Raw genomic sequence first — 15,102 nt, forward strand, 5'->3', positions numbered from 1 at the left:
TAGCTCTATGTCAGCACATTTAGATCTACTTAATGTATTCAATTAATTTCTTGTAGATTATTTCAGAGCATGGGCATACCAAAATGTGCAGGTGAACATTTGTTTCCCATTCCAAGTCACTACATCCTTTATGTTCTTCTTTGTGCATGTGCATAAAAACTTCTCTAGGGTGATATGTCATGGTGGCATTGTTAGGTGTTATAAACTTCACATTAAAAATATTAAGGGAGACCAGCAAATGTTTTTCCATCTATCTGGGCAACATTTCGTGTTTCCAGGTAGATTTTTACTCTGGATATCTCATTACTTCCCTCATTTCTGATCACTCAAAAACAAGTATACTGAATTTGTGAGTTGCTTAGAAATGTCTTTAACTCATCTTTCCATTGAATTTCCTGGTTTTATTGATTTGGGGATGATTTTTATAGTCTATTAGCCTTTGTTATATAAACCATAAATATTGTCTCCATATTGTTTTTCCTTCTTTTTGTTAAAGGAAGTGTGTTTATAGTGTTTCTTGTTTTCTTCCCCCCTTTTGATGGCTATGGCTGAGGGCCTTGCACTTGCTATGCAAAGTCTACCACTGAGCCACACCCTCAGCTTTTACAGTGTCTTTTTCATTTACAACTTAAAATTTCTCAAGTAGTCAAACTCTTTAATCTTTTTCTTTGTAGACTTAGCACATTATAAATCTATGGTCATATCTAACATTTCATGTTCCATTGCAGTTCAGCTGGAACTGTTTTCGTGAATGGTGTGTTATAGTGTGCTATTGATTTTTCCCATGTAGCTCCCACTTCTGAGTCCTTATTAAAACACTAAAACTCTTTCCTTCAGTCTACATTAGTCCTCCAAATAACTTCTTCCCCAGGATTCCACTCCAAGTTGTATAAGAAGAGCAAATACATGGAGAAAAGTATATGCAAGGTAGGAGAATCTTGATTTCCAACGACTGACATAGATGAATTTCAATAGAGCTAGAAAGAGCACCTTGAGCTGAGCAAATTGATATTTCTTAAAGAAGGTGGTATTTACATGGTGTGTGGTTGTACAGTTTGATTAGAAAGTGTGACAGACTAAGGCTGGACATCCTGTACTCAGTGACCTAACTCTCGCCAGCCTCTGCGCTGTAGGATCCCAGTTAGGATACTGAGGGCTGCATGGCTGAAAAAAATCAAAAGAAGGCTAATATTTTATGACATAGGAAAACTGTAAGAAACAAAAAATTCAAGCATGTTATAATCGTGTTTTTTATCACTGAGGCACGATACTTGATGTGTACAATTCCAGAGAAGGGAGCTTATTTTGGTTCATTTTGTGGAAGTGCCAACCCACTGCCAGCTGTTACCAAGGCAAGTGGGTACAGCAAAGGGGCAGAGCAGAGGAAAATCTGTTCTTGGAATGGTGCTTGGGAAAGGCAACAGAAGCTTCCAGGCACACCATGATAATACACTTCTTTCACTGAGCTCTACCTCCTACAAGCAGATCAGCTATAATACTCCTGTAATCCAGGCGTAGGTCACACCTAGGATTGCATGAGGCTGTAGGGAGGCATCTAAGTATGAATCATAACAATGCTCACACATAAAAATTTATTGGAATACAACCACACCCTTTTATACATTGTCCGTCACCACTCTTGGCTACAATGGCAGAACTGAGTGCTGGGACAAAGTCCAAATGGGTCAGAAAGCTGAGTATATTTCCTCTCCAGAAACGTACACAGAGGTTTCTGACCCCTGATGTGGGTATGTGGGTGAGAGGATTAGCAGTGTGACTCTTAAATATAGACCACAAACCAAGGGTCAGGAAAGGTATGTGTAAGAAAGGCGAGTCCACTGGGAGGGGAGCAGGTTGCAGGTGAGGAGGGAGGGAGGCGACCCTGAAGCAATCAAGCTAAGTAGGTAATGAGGTTTCAAGTTGTCATTCCAATGTAAAGGATCCAACTTTTTCTGGAGGATGGCTGTGTCCCAGGCACAGTGCTAGGTGTCAAAAGACGTCCTGTGGGTGGAACATCAGAGCCTGGAGGGTCGGTCAGTGTACCACATTAGATTTCAAGGCTGCCTGTCCTACAGACTGTGTGGCCCAAACATCAAAATGTCTCATTTCACAATTGTGGAAACCACAGGCCTGGATCAAGGTGGCTCGGGGCTGGCCTTTCTCTGAAGGACCTGGAGAAGAATCTGTCCCAGCCCCTCTCCTAGTTCTGAGGAATTGCTGGTGTGTGGCAGCCTAACTCCAGTCTTCACATGGACACTCACCATGTGGCATCTCTGTGTCCAGGCTTCCCCTTTCTACAAGGAGGCCAGCATGTTGACTTAGGGGCCCCGCCTGCTCTCGGGTGACCTCCTTTTGACTCACCCAGTCCCACCTGCAGTGTGACCTTATTTCTGCACAAGCTCACATTCTGAGCTAGAAGGGTTTAGGGATTCAGTGTTTGCATTGTTGAAGAGTACAATTCAACACGAACAGTGTGACAGGAAGTAGTATGGAGGGACTTTGTCCCCTTCTCCCATATCTGCTTCTGCTCTTAGGGCTGAGGGAGCTTCCTCCAAGCTGCTTCTGTCCAGATCTGGCTGGACAGCTCCTCACTCAGCCCTCCCACAGCAGGAGAAACTGCTCCTCTGGGGCTCAGTGCCTAGCCCATTGCACCTGTCCACTGTGGTTGTGTTTGCGGGCACAGCTTGCCTGTATAGGGTTCCTGTCCCCGTCCCTGTGGGGGAGCCTAGCCCTCTGCACACCCTGTGTCCCAGCTTCTGATCCATGCAGCTGTCTGGAAAGGGCAGGCCAGAGCATTCTCCAGACCCAGCCACATTTGGTCTCCCTGTCCCTGGGAAAGCATGGGTGCTGTGGTCAGGTCCAGATCTGGTGAGGAGAACTTGTAAATTACCCAATTTCATAAAACCATAGATGATATTAACCGCAAACATCACTAATGAGAAGCCAAAAGTAAAAGGGATATTTTTAAAAACAAAGTTCACTTTATTACATTTACTTATACAGTAAAGGAGTATGAAATGCAGACTTGTATAAAGTCTGTTGCTGATTCTCTTGAAGAATATCACCCATTGTCAGAGTCTAAAAACCAGAAAAGAAATTATGAAATTTTCATCTGATAAGAAATAGTAAAATTAAGCAACCAAGCCCCTACTTCCCTTCCATTAGCTGCAAATACAGTAATGCATGAAACAACTCAATGATTCCTCTATTTTTTATAGGACCAGAGAAAGACTAGAAACTGCCCCTGAAATTCTATGCTAAGACTTTGGCACCTCCCTTTCTTTTGTGCAGGGCTGTGCTGCCTTCTTTTCCACACAAAAAGATGTGATAGCAGCATCACCCAAATTTGCCCAGTCCAATCCAATCTTGCAAAAAAATGTTGTCCAACACCTACCGTGTCAAAACCACACTGAGCACGAAAGATATGTATGCATGGCACAGCAGGCAGGTAGCCTGGGACATCATGGGCACTGCCCGATTTCCCTCCAAAGCTGTGAGTGAAGCAGGTGAAAACACTGGGAAGGTCAGCTTTGGGGTCCCTGAGGGATGCTCCCTCCATCACTTGGTTCTCTGGAACAACACAGCTGCAGTGACACAGCCTGTCATCAGTGTGACAAAGGAGCCCCTTAGCTTCAGCAGCAATGAGGTGGCTGCTCAGAGTAGACAGGAGTCCTGGTTCTATCTCCTGTGAGTCAGATAGATGACCTTGGATCCCTGACCTGACTACTGAAACTGTGGCCTCCTCACTCACAGGGGACAGGAGGACGGGGCAAGATGGAGCTACCAAAGGATGTTGGCCAGGTCTCATCCGGACAGCTCGTCTCCTGTCCCCTGTCCTGCTGGGAAGGCCCAGTGTGGGCACAGGGACTGCGCATTTCACGGTTGATGCTCACGGTGTCCCTGGCTGAGGGATGCTTACATGTGAACCTGGGGACCACAGCCTCCTGGGCTGGTTCTGCCTTCTGTGACTTCATAAAGCAAATTCAGGAGCTGAGAAGAGCAAGGGGGACACAACTGCAGGAGAAATTCTGCAGATTGACTCTGAAACTGGGGATAGCACCTGGCCAATAGCCAAGCGCTGGGGATCCCTGCAGACCTGGAGTGCGACACTCACAGCGGCCGTGCATTTGCCACAAATGTGATCCTTTTGATGCCAGATAGACACAGGCATCCGTTAGACCGCCGGGGCGTGAAGGGCAGCCGGGGCCCTGTGGCTTGTTGGTTAGCGCCGAGGTAGAGGGAAGGGCTGTGGCCATTAATTGGGTGACAGCATAGAAGCAATGATAGAGCCTGATGTTCTGGCCCAACACAGCCTCCCTGTGAGAGGCGCTGTGGCTGTGTCTGCGGGAAGAGGAGCTGTGAGCAGTGAGCCCGCAGGAGGGCACTGAATGGGTTCCTGTGGGTGCGATGGATTCAGCTTGCACCTCATCCTGCTGCAGGTCACTCTGCATGCCCCTGCGCCTTTCCTGCCAAACCCTATATGGCATTAGGGAAGGGGGAGGGGAGGTGGGGTGGGCAGTGGGGAGCGAAGGAAGGAGGGGCTGACGGAAGGACAAGCTGAGTGAGGTAGGGACACCAGTAGGGTTGACACCTGCTCACGTGGCGGCTTTGGTGAGTTAGACAGGATCCTGCTCTTCTATCCTGTGGAAAATGGCCCACAGAGCTGGCCTGTTTGGTCAGAACAGGAATGCTACAAAGCAGTGGACACAGCTCTGGAAAAGGACAGTGAACATTTATACTAAGCAAATAATTATCAGCGTAAAGCACGTTGGCATAAATCCCGCAGGAGAACTTGCCCTTCACTGGGAACCCATTCTTGCCACCTTGTGAAGTGGTTTGGGGTGTCCCTTTCGCTGTCCCATGACGCTGCCATGACTGCCATGAGTGCCCCAAATGACTCCAAAAGTTGACCTTCATGGTCATTTTGAGTTTGGCAAAGAGTCGGAAGCCCCCAGGCATGAGTGCCAGCAGGCCAGCAGGATCGCTGCTCCGGGCCTGCACCCCCGGCTGGCTACTAATAATCAGGTCAGGACACCACACTGAAAATGGGCCTGTGCCAGGACAACCTGGACTTCTTTTTTTTTTTTTTTTATTTAAAGAGAAAAACAAAACTAAATGAAGGCTAGAAGCAACACAGAATTTCAAGAGAAAAAACATACAGCAAGAGTTCACCAGTTAATAGATCACACATTGTCAACTTACAAACAGCTGTCCAGATTACAAAATTAAAGCATACAAAGTAGAGATTAATACAGTGAGATTGCAGTCAGTTTTGTTCAATGATCCAAGAAAAACTCAGCAATATGGTTCTCTTTCCTACACATTTAAATAAACTTGCAGTTATATCCTTGAGATCACTTTCCTTCCTCTCTTTTTTACACTAACAATCGCGCATTTTAGTTTCCATTACTTCCACAGATTTTTTAACTTTTTCTTTGAAGAGGAAAAGAAAAAAGAGGCCAAAAAACAAAAAACAAAACAAGATGGACCAAAGAAAAACCCAATGTGACAAAGCAAAACAGAGTCATTTAGATCAGGAGGATGGACATAGCATAAAATGAAAAAAAAAAAAAGGGGGATTACTAGGTGATCAACAATGGTTACCATTATGCCTCTTGTTATCCTAAAAAGAGTAGCCTATATCAGCTAGTATAAAAGAATTGAGAAAACTGTACATAAGACCAACAAAACCACATTGGAGAGCTTACAGGATTCCAAAGAAGATAATAGTCAAATAATAATGGGCATCATAGAATATCTGGTTGCCTTCCAAATGGTTGCCTATACCCTCAAACTTGATACTATTAAGCGAAACAGAATATAATAAAATCAGTCAGAACACGATATGGAGAACACTACAGGGGTTCAAATCAGGTTAATAGGGAAACAAAAAAAATTACTATAATCTATCGCACTATTTTTAATTTAGTTTTCCCTTAGTTAAAAGATACTAAGAAATAAATCAATTTTTTTAAAAAAAAGGAAAGAAAAAGGGGGGAGACTGAGATTAAAAAAAAGAACATATCAATATAACAACACCGGTCAGAATCGGAAAATTTAACCATCATTGTGTGACAACCTGGACTTCTACAGAGCCTGATGAGATGTCCCGACAGCAGACATGGCAGGTCTGGTTACACAGGCAAGGGTCTCCGGGCAGATAAGTTTGAGCTGCTACAGAAGATCTGAGCCAACACTTGGGAGGATGAGCAGGGGGATCACTGCGAATCTGAGGCTGCTTGGGGTACTTATGTCAGGAGGCATCAAACCCTCAGAATCCCCCTGTCTTACTTAATTTTTACTCGTTGCTGAGACAAAATACCTGAAGCCCAAAGTTGGGAAAGGAAAGGTTTATTTCTTACAGTTTTTGGAGGTTTCAGTCCACACTCAGTTGGCTCCAAGGCAGGGGGGCATGGCTGGGCCGCAGTTCATGGCGGCTGCAAAAAGCAAACAAGAACAAGCAAAGAGCAAGACAAGCTTTCTTCCTGCCATTACATCACATCCTGGCTCCACCCCTATGTGGGTGGAGCACTGACACCATCAATCCAAGCACTAGACAATGAACCAATCACAAATGCACAATGCAAACTCATGAGGCCTGGGGGCCACAGACATAAACCATGACACCCTGCAAAGACACAAAACAAAAGATCCGAGCTCTCACAGGCCCTGAAGGTCCCCTTCCCCTGCCTGTTCTGTTTCCTTTCTCTTCTCCTTCTCCGCTCCCTCCCTAGCCACACTGCAGCCTCTGCTCACATGGCTCCCCTGCCTGGAACACTCCCCCCCCCCCCAGGTCCCTAGGGGGCACCTGCTTATCTTCCCAGCCTCCCCTTCACCACCCCCCATCCCTCCCTCCACACCCCTGCACTGTGTGGGACAGGGGTTAAAGCCAGGTCCCTGGGAAGTAGCGCCTGCTTCCAGTCCCAACCTAGACACTTGCCATCATGTGACTTCAGCAAGGTAAAACCAGAAAATAATTGTACTCAACTCAGTTTAATGGTGAGAATTCAACGCAGAATCGCACAGGAAGTTTTTATCCCAGTGCCTGGTCCTGCGCCTGTCCTCCTGCATCATAGGGAATACTTGGCACATTTAGTTTTTCTCTTCGCTCTCTGAATGCTGATCTTGGAAATGTGGCTCTTCCTTATGCATCTCAGTGCTATATTCAGCAGGTGCTTGATGTATGGTTGTCTTCCAGTCAGTATTTGATAGGAGAATGAATGAATGTATGCCTGCATGCATGAATGAATGAATGGTCTCACAGTGAAGTACTGTGGATGTGGGCTTTGATACCGATCCCAGCTAGTGGAGTGTTCTTTCCACTTGCCACTTGGTGGCCTTGTCTGTGGGTGATGACCCACTGACATGAGATCACCGAAGTCAGTCAGTAAAAGGCCCTCTAATTTGGTGTAATGAGAACCTCTCCTCCCATCCCAACATCTGACACTGAATAGTCACTGACCGTAGGGCCCGATCTTCACTGCAGTGACCAGTGGCCTTCGTAGCCTGTGGTACACTCACCCACTGCCTTCATGAAGGCCTTGAAGTTGTCCTGACTCTGCAGTGGGTACTTGCCAGAGAAGTCCACGGTGACAGGGAGGCTCCCTCTCCACAGCAGGTCCACAGCTGTCGGACAGGCTGCCCACTGGTGACCGTCTTATAGGGGGCTTCTTTCTCTCTGCGTGGATCATTGGTCAGTGGCTGTGGATTTCTTCATGGCAAGGCTCAGACATTAACTCCCAAAAGAAATTTTCAATGATAAACAACAGAATAGGCCCAGCAGAGGTTTGTTTTTCTCCAGTGAACATTAATGAATAGTTTTAACCGCAGGGCAAGGTGACATCCTATACCTCAGGAGCTCAGTGTGTGTGTGAAATATGTATGTAAGCATTTTATGCAATTACAACATGTGATCAAAATATACAATTAATGTTTACATTATTAAAATTTATTAAGTAAAAGTCACAGTATCATCAATCCCCTTCAAAGTACTTCCCTCATTAAAACACATCTGCCTTATCATGCTTGCCACTTTTTGAAGCAGTTTTGGAAGTCTTCTTTTGTGAGTGTCTTCATAAGTTGTAATAAAAAATTATGGTAAGTGCCTCTGCTGAGCGCCATCCAATGGAAAGGCAGGTTGTTAAAAACCTTGCGGTGCTAGCCAGGTGTGGTGGTGCACATATGTAATCTCAGCCCTCAGGAGGCTGAAATAGGGGAATCCTCAGCAGTTCAAGGCCAACCTGGGCTACATAGTGAGTTCAAGACCAGCCTGAACTACATGGTGAGAGCCTGAGTCCAAAAGAAACAAAAAAGAAAAAGCATTATGGTGTGTTCTCATCCATCTATTCGCAGGAGGTGCTACCGTGCAACCTTGACTCTTGCCCAGTGTTGAAATGCTGGTGAAAGTTAAATAAAATGAATCAATCCAAGACATCAAGGCAACCAGTACAGTGCACCTTAGGGAAGAGGATGCCCAGAACTTCTCCATATAGAGTAGGAAAAAGTGGGTTGGAAGAAAGGGGGAGTATTTTTAGGAAGATTAATGGCAATGTATCTGTTTCTGTGATAAATTTTTGAAGGGTAAACATTCTCTTTATTTTTTTTTTTAATTTTATTTAAGGAGAAAAGAAAAAAAAAGTACGGAAAGGGTACAAGTTATACAGATTTACAGAAAAAAAAATGAACAGTAGGAAATCACTAGTTAATGGATTACATATTGTCATCTTAGAACTAATTGTTCAAGTCACAAAATTAAAGCTTGTAAAGTGGACATTCCATCAATGATACTGCAAACAGTTCTGTTCATTGATCCAATAAAACTCTGTGATATCATTTTCTATCTTATACACTTAAATATACATGCAGTTATATAGTTTAGAGCACTTTCTTTTCCTCTCTTTTGTACCATGACTATTACACATTTTGGGTTTCATTGCTCCCACGGTTTTTATTACTTTTTTGGAAGAGAGTAAAACCAAATGTGACATAACAGAACAGAATCGGTCAAGTCAAAAGGGTGGACATAATAGATAATGTAAAAACATAATACAAGGTGATCAACAATGGTTACCATAATGCCTCCCGCTATCTCTAATAGAATTGCCTATTGAACAAAACAGTAAAGAATAAAACCGACAAAACCAAAACACTGGAGACATTGTAGGTCTTCAAAAGTAGCTAAAAGTCAACAAGAATGGGCGTCATAATGAATCTCATCTTCACAGCTGATGTCTAAACTTTCGAACCTGATACTATCCAGCAAAACAGAATAGGGGAACATCAGTTAAAAACCAGATGGTGAGAGTAATACAGGGCTTTAAATCAAGGTAATGAAAAGTCAAAGTGGGTTACTATAATATATCCTGCTATTTTTTTCCTTTAATTAAAAGGATAAAGATAAAAAAGTAAATAATGGAGTGGAGATTGAGATAAAAGAGGGCATAACAACGAAACAGCACAGATCAAAACATAACCATTTAAGCAGAATAGTGTTTCACCACCAGATAATCCTAACCTAAAAGTAGTTACCATATTGTCTCTTTCTTTGAAATCCTTGAGTACAACTTCGTATACTGTAGCATTAAGTATATCAAAACAATGTAAAACCATTCAAGAGAATGACAGCATTACAGAGTATTTAGAATCGACTAACAGAAAATGAACAATGGTTTCTGTATAATCTCCTTGTCTTTAAAAGGTTTTTGCTTATACTATTGTACATAATAAAATCCAATAAGATACAGCCTATTTAGACCATTGGAGACAGAAGGACAAAAGCTAGATGAGACTTCAAAACAAGATGATACTAAATCAGTATTACCTATTAAGATGTCATTTTCTCCAAAATAGCTGTTCCTATCATCCAATCTTCTCTGCCTCATTTCTGTTGAGCTCTTTTTCTGTCAGTAGCTGTCAGTTTGTCTTCTTCATTTTGTTCTCTGCTCCATTCGTTGTGGCCTCTCTGCCATTATTTCTGGATTCTTTGTATTTTTCTTTTTTTAGAATATCCTGCAATACTCTCTGTAGAGTTGAATTGGTGGTTGCAAATTCCTCCAGTTCCTCTTTATCCTGGAAGCACCTTGTTTTTCCATCAATTTCCAGGGACAGTTGTGCAGGATATCTCAATCTTGGCTGGAGATTATTATCTTTCAAAGCTTGAATTATTTCCCCCCACGCTCTTCGTGATTTGATGGTTTGTGCAGAGAAATCTGCTGTAATTCTGATGGGTGTTCCCTTGTAAGTGGTCTGTTTCTTGTCTCTGACAGCTTTTAATATTCTGTTCTTGTATTGAATTTCTGGAATTTTTATTATTATATGCCTGGGTGTTGCTCTGTTTGGGTTGTAGGTAGCTGGGGTCCTGTATGCATCATACATCTGAGTATCTTTACCTTTTGCTAAATTAGGAAAATTCTCCTGGATTATTTCTGTGAGTAGCTTTTGTAGTTCACTTGTTTGTGTCCCTACTTCTTCTTTTATGTTCTTAATCCTTAAGTTATGGATCCTCTTATCATCTTCTAGTCTTTGTATTATTGCTGTTTGTTTCTTTGTTATTTTTAAGAAGTTTTTCATTTCATTCTCCCATATTACAAGTCTGCCCTCCAGTTCAGATAGTCTGTCCTTAGTTTCTTTCAAGCTGTTATGCCAGTCTTCGATAGACTTCTTAGTATCTTGGTAGTCTCTTTGAACCTGCTTCACGTATTCTATGCTTTCTCTGTTTTCTCCATCAAACAATTCTCCCCTTTTTTTCTGTTCTTCCATTCCACTGCCTGTTTTTTCTTGGGTGGTACTTAGCATTTCTCTAACTATTCTGCATACTTCTAGCTTCAGGTCGTTGATAACTTCATTCCTGAATTGGTCTATGAGGCTCTCTATATGGCGCCTTATGTGTATTGGTGCGGTGTCTGCTATTGCCTGTTTCTCAGAATTGGGGGCCAAGGAGTCTTTCTTGTTGCTGCCTCTTCCCATATTCTCTGTTCCTTATATATGCAAGCTTATATAAGAGGCCCAGCTTCTCTCCCCGTCAGCCACAGCCTGATCGAATTGCGCCGGTTAGGTGTTCCCGCTCACCGCTGCGCACCAGGGAGTTACGGACCAGGCAGCCTACGCGTCTCCCCTCCCAGCCACCGTCAGGCTCTGGGATCTGGGTTGGGACAGCCTACCAGGTCCGCCGGCAGCGTCATGCAGGCCAGGCACTTTTCACCAATCCCGCCCGAGAGGGGGATGTGTGGCTGGAGTCGCCACCGCGCCCTGCTCCCGCAGGACTGCTCGGGCCCAGAAAGTCCTCCGCTGGAGTCAAACTGTGGTAGAGTGTCAGTTTCTCTCACTCACCTCACCACAAGTCAGTGCACGCCTCCCTGCCATTCGCAGATTGCCGTTCTCAGAGCTTCTGTGTGTCTCTCTCCTTGCCGAGCCACTGTAGAGGCAGCCAGCCGCCGCGCGGCGGGAAACCCAAATCGCGGCTTACAATGGCGCGGGGCCCAGCCTCCACACTGAGGCTTTTCTGTTCCTGTTTTAGCACCAGGACTGCATTCCAAGTTGGTTTCTCTCAGCCCAGTTCGTTCCTGAGTCAGCAGAGCATATCTCCACCTGCTTATGTCTCCTTAGTCCGCACCATTCCTGGATTCTGAGCCGAGTCTTTCAGAGAGCCTCTGGTAGTTGCTGTTATCTGTCCGCCATGTTCTCCCGGAAGTCTTCTTTCTCTTTATTTTTCAATCACATTTTGTATATGTGCATATGAACACTTATATGTATTGTGTGTATGTCTATGTGTGTATACATACGTATACATAGGTATATTCATGTGGGTTTGCTGTGTACATGTAAATGTATGCAGTGTATGGGGACATGTAGATACACATTTATACTTAGGCCATATGTGTATCAGTGTGTATAACACACACAGAGTGTGTATAACACATGGAGTGGCTCTTGTGCAAAACTTTGTCTGATTTACATACCCCTACTATTATTTCCTGTCCTTAGTATCATTGTAAGAACTTAATATTTACAGAGTTGTCCTCAGCCCCCCGTGCTGTCTCCACTCAGGGACTTCCTCTCTGATGATGTGGGTGACTCCACAGCTCCAAGCGGTCTCTCTTTTGAGATGGGAATGTCATACATGTCACAGGGCAGTGCAGACCCCTCAGCCAGATGTGTGGAAACTGAGGTGCATTTTATTTGGCAGGGACAAAGTAAGGGAAAGAGAGACAGCAGTGTCTGCTTACTTGCCCCTCCCTGCCGAGGAGGCAGGAACAAGGACTTGGGGTGACGTGTGGGGAACCAGGCCTTGTGGAGCCCCCGGTCTAGCACTGGTCTTGGGCAGGCGGCGTAGCAATGCTTCCCATGACCTTGGGATGCTCCTGTTTGTCACGAAGCGCAGAGACGAGGATACCCAGTGGGTCTACAGCCTCTCTTCCTGTCTTTGAGGCAGCCCTAGACAAGCACCTTCACCCCCATTTCTCTCTCCCCTCTCCCTGGATCTTGGCATCGGCCTCTTCACTTGCAGCCTCCTGTCTCCTAGTCTCTAGGCAGCAGCTTAGAAGTTTTGCAGCCTAAAACCAATGAAATAATCACCAAAGAGAACAACAGTGATAGAACCATTACCCACCTCAGTTCCATATCATTTACCAAGTACTTGGTTTGGGAAGGTCTAGGGGCCTCACCCCAGGTACACTATGCTGTCTAAGGCACCAAGCTGACTGCCTGACGTTTGTCATCAGATAAAGAAGATAGGTGGCATATAAATCTCACATCCAGACCTCCTTCCCCTGATCGCAGCTTTCAAGTGATATACCACTCAGGGGAGCCTTCTTGGGTTCAACATGGAGAAGGGGAAGGAGGGAGATGAATGTCTCTCCACAGGGCAAGTCACCACCTGGCTCTGCATTTCTTATCTACCCTACTCTAGGGAGGACATGCCAACTGGGAACAGGATTTGGGATGTTCCTGGCTCAGGTATTGATCAAAGACCTGGCATAGCAGGTAAAGTGTGACTGTTTCCTGGTGGGCGGACAGCCCGATAGGCAGAGGAGCAGGCGGGGCACTGATGGATATGAGTCGAGGACACTCTCCTTCCCCTGACACCAGACACAGCCATTCATAGGCTACTCCAAGGGCCTCCTTGTGTCCAGAGGTGTGTTGAGGCCACAGAGGGTCGTAGTCATCTCAAAAATGTGAGTAGTTGTCCATAAGGAAAGGGAAATGACGTCTTCTGCCCATGAGGTGAGCAAACATAAGAAGAGATGAGTTTATTGGCAATTTCAAAGTTCAAGTGATTTCCAAGAAAAATAGAAATTAAGCTTCCAATGCCATGGAAACAACCTTAGTTTTTGGCCATCCAAAGCCTCAGGTCTGATCCGTTTCCCATAGACACAGCCTCCCCATGCTGCCCACTTAAATGGCCAGACTCAGGGAGCTATCTCTTGGTGGCTAGGACATGCCACGAATTCATTTAACAACAGGCACCCTTGGACTTGTGTCTGTCCTCAGATGCCTGTGTCAATGCATTCAAGAGTTTTACCTATTTTGTTTTCCAGCGAATTAAGTGTTTCTGTTTTAATATTTAGGTCTTTGATCCATTTTGATTTTAGTTTAACACATGGTGAGAGATGGGATGTAGGTTCAGTGTTTGGCAGGTGGATGGTCAATTTTCTCAGCACCACTTGTTAAAGAAGCTATTGTCCCGCCACTGACTGTATGTGGGCCCTTTGTCAAAGATTAAGTAGTTGAGTGTGCCTGGAGTTGTGTTTGTATCCTCATTCTGTTCTCTTGATCTACAAGTCTATTTTTTTCCTTTTTAATAATACGATGCTTCTTCATTTTTTTCCTTTTTCTTTTTCTTTTTTATTTTGGTACTGGGGATTGAACTCACGATCTGGATCTTACTAGGCATGTGCTTGAGCCACTGAGCTAAATCTTCAGCCCAATACTATGCTGCTTTTTATCATGGAAGTTTTGTAGTATGACTTGAAGTCCAGGATTGCCCTTTTTGGCCAGAATTACTTTTGGTGTTCTAGGTGTCTTCTGGTTTATATGAATTTTATGATTGCTTTATCTGGTTCTGTGAAAAATGTTACTGGTATTTAAATTTTGATTGTATTAAATGTTTATAACAATTTTGGAAGTATGGCCATTTTGACTATATTGGCTCTGTCTATCCAGGAACAGGGGATGTCTTTCCCTATTCTGATGTCCTCTTTTGTTTTTCCAGAGAACTGTAGTTTTCATTGTAGTGGGCTTTCACTTCCCCAATTAGTTTATTTACAAAGTATTTCATTTTTCTTGATACTATTGAGAAAGATAATGTTTCCCTAATTTCTCCTGGTGAAATTATTATGGGTGTATAACAACACTATTGATTTTTGAGTGTTAGTTTTGTATCCTATCATGCTACTGAATTTGGTTATCAATTCTAGGAGTCTTTTCGTGAGGTTTTTGGGATCTTCTATGTAAAGGATCATGTCATCTGCAAATAATGATGACTTAATTTCTTCCTTTTTCTCCTCATGGCCCTTTTGTTTCTTTCTCTTGTTTAACTGTTCTGGCTAACATTTTGAGAACTATACTGAACAAAAGTGATAGTTGACATCTTTGTCTTATTCCTGATTTTAGAGGTAAAGCTTTCAGTTCATTCATTTAGTATTGATGCTGGCTATTGGTTTGTCATAGATGGCTTTTATCAAGTTGAAATAAAGTCTTCCTAAACTGATAGATTCATGACCTTTTAAAAAAATAATGAATGGATTTTAGATTTTGTCAAATGCCTTTTCTGTTTCTATTGAGTTGATTCTGAGAATTTTGTTTTTGCTTCTGTTTATGTGTATGTGACAATTTATATTTATTGATGTGTATATGTTCAACCATCCTTGCATTCCTAGAATGAATTCTATGTGGTCGTGATGTATTTATTGGTCACTGTTTGACAGTATCTTATTGAGGGCTTTTATATCTATGTTAACTAAAGTGACTGGCTTGTTATTGGTTCTCCTTTTTGGTTGGACTCTTTTCTGGCTTTGGAGTTAGGGTAATGCGTGCTTCCAGGAAAGACTGGGAGTTCTACCTCTCTTTGCGTTTCATTCAAGAGTTTGAGGAATATTGATGTTA

Source organism: Cavia porcellus, unplaced genomic scaffold (assembly GCF_034190915.1).
Source record: "Cavia porcellus strain 051 isolate PalLab524CR breed Dunkin Hartley unplaced genomic scaffold, mCavPor4.1 scaffold_18, whole genome shotgun sequence".
Lineage (NCBI taxonomy): Eukaryota > Metazoa > Chordata > Mammalia > Rodentia > Caviidae > Cavia > Cavia porcellus.